This window comes from Capsicum annuum, chromosome 12 (assembly GCF_002878395.1).
Source record: "Capsicum annuum cultivar UCD-10X-F1 chromosome 12, UCD10Xv1.1, whole genome shotgun sequence".
Lineage (NCBI taxonomy): Eukaryota > Viridiplantae > Streptophyta > Magnoliopsida > Solanales > Solanaceae > Capsicum > Capsicum annuum.
The window spans coordinates 220,226,726-220,229,538 of record NC_061122.1 but is presented as its reverse complement, the minus strand read 5'-3'; positions in this window follow the sequence as shown (position 1 = coordinate 220,229,538).

Below are 2,813 nucleotides of genomic sequence, written 5' to 3'. Positions count from 1 at the left end.
TATTTTCTACATGATGATTTATATATGTTAATGTCAGGTTCTTAAAATAAGAATTGTATAAACCAATATCCATAAAATTGATTTATGTACCTACCGACATGATGCTTTAACAACCCATTGACAATCCATTCTGAATAGTTGTTGATCAACTGTATTAGTTTTTTTGGAGCCTCATCCGAGATGTTGAACCCTTCAAACGGGTAATTCTTCCGTTCTCCCAAACTGACAGACTCCACTTTTTATTCATCTTTGGAAGCAGTTGATGGATTATCAACTATCATATTATGCTCTTCGGCAGTAGCTATGACATCCACCTGAAAAGCCAGAATTGTCAATGCTAAGTAGAGATATACAACAGATTTTCCATCTGTTGCAACAAATGATTCTTATGTTGTATCAGATGGATTATCTGTTGAGATAAATTCAAACAGGTAAATTAGAGCAGTGCGATAATTTCAAATAGATGACCCATCTGTTGCAATATAAGACTCATCTGTTGAAACAGATAACAAATCTGATGCAATAGTTTAGAAAACAGTTGCAACAGATGTATACATCTATTTGATAATTTTCAGTAGATGTATCATCTGTTGAAACAGATATGTGCTTGTTTGTTTTTTTGGAACAGATGATGTACATTTACCTTTTTCAGCTCATACTGCTCTTCTATGGCCCTTGCATACTGAACATCGGTGCAAGAAAAATACAGAGGGGTTGTAATATTGTTTTTTTTTATGATTGATGATGCCTTGGAACTGTCTTTCCTTCTCCTCTTAGTGGCCTTGATCTCTAGTGGAGTGTCTGGATATGAAATCCTCTTTGATGGGATGACATCCCTGTTAGCTGTCATTTTCTTTACAGAAGTAGTTAGTGCATTAATAGCATTAATCACTCTATCGTGTTTCGCCTTGCAGTCTTGACATTTGCATGAAGAACATTCATTAGATGCGGCAAAATCTGGAGAAAAATCTGTACAACCATTATGATCATAATCATAATGGCTTATTGTTTCAAAAACTGTAAGAGGAGCATCATTAGCCCCACCCTCCAAAATTATTTTTCTTGTGATGGCTGTTGCTCCAAAAAATTCCATTTTTATTCCATCAACGACCTTAGGGTTTGATAAAGTTTGCACATATCATAAAGTAAGAAAAAATTGCATCTTCAACTCTCGGTTGGTCGGAACAAGCCATGGATGGACAATCTAAAATAAATTGGTACATATATTAAGAATTATGATGAAATCATTTAATCATTAATTAAAACAAAAATTTGATTAGAATTGGACTTACTGCTTCCTTGGGGGATTGAAAAGATCAAAAACTTTTATATTTTTATCGGTTTTAGCCGACAACCATCTCAGAATTCTTGGACATGAGACTTTTTCCTGGTAGTTCACTTGTTGTCTCAAATAAGGAATGACTTCAAATGCCCAAGCCTATAACATAACGCCAATAAATCGAAAGCATTATTGAATAAAAAATGATGAATCGTATCATGATAAAAGAAATATTTACCATGAAGGCCCATGGAAATCATATAAGTTGACTGTTTTTGGTGTTAATGGAGTCAACAAATATTCGACAGTTATTTTGAAGCTTTCATAACCCCAAGGATAGCTGTTAAATACCTCAAGATCCTCGGAGAGATTTATTAAATCGAGGCTTATGTTGTTGTTAACGTTTCTCGCCCAAAGAACATTATGTACAAACCAAACCAAGTACAATGATTGCTTGTGCTTCTTTGAAAATCCGTTACCTTTCAACACTTCAATCAGATTTTTGTTTTTGATGCTTGGACCAACAATAGACATCAGGTCATCACGATCACTCGATTTGCCTTTTTCTTTTTTGGGTGTGCGGGGTGCTTTTTTTGGGTCAGAGTAGGTATAACTTGAGAAGGAGAAGGAGGATAACATTTTAGTCCGGTAACTATGGCAAACTCCTTCCAACTAAAACAAATAGGCATGCCACAGTAATTTATCCACACCTCATCCATCTTATCTTTGTTTTCATACATAAACCTGCGCTTGAGAAGATCATATACCATTTTCATCTGGAAACGAGCACTGTTGTCCTCCGGCAAATCAAGATATTTCCCAAAGTAGCTTTCCCTGAAATAAAAATCCAATTTTTATTCTCGAATTATTTTTCTGAAGGCGTCAAAAGATTTTCCCATGACTGACTTAACCACGAGATCACCCGTTAAATCTATGGCACTATCGCACTGCATTCTCACAGGGTAACGATTAATACTGAAGGTTTTAACCAACTCTTCGACGGAAGGTCTATTAGCATTTGGATCATCTCTTTTGAAAGATTCCTCCTCCCCGTGTTCATTATCTTATCGAGATAACACTTGTAAAGCAAGCTCATAGAGTGGTGGATGTAGCTGAGCTGCTGCACTTGTTCCTTTACTTGGACTTGATTTGATTTTTTTTATTTTGGGAGCCATGTTATCTTAAATTAACTGGAACATAACATAGATTATAATTGATTAATGCATAAAAGTAATATAATAGTTTTAACAAACAACTAATCTATTGCACTAGGTATGTTATCTGTTGCAACATATAACCGACCTGTTGCAATGGATGAGTTATACGTGGGAACCATAAAAATAGCACTATCTATTGCACCTGATATTTTATCTGATGCAACACATAACTGACCCATTGCAACGGATGAGTAATCTGTTGGAAACAATAAAAATAGATCACTAATCTGTTGCACCAGGTATTTTATCTGTTGCAACATATAACGGACCTTTTGCAATGGATAAGTAAATCGTTGGAAAGAATAAAAACAGATCAC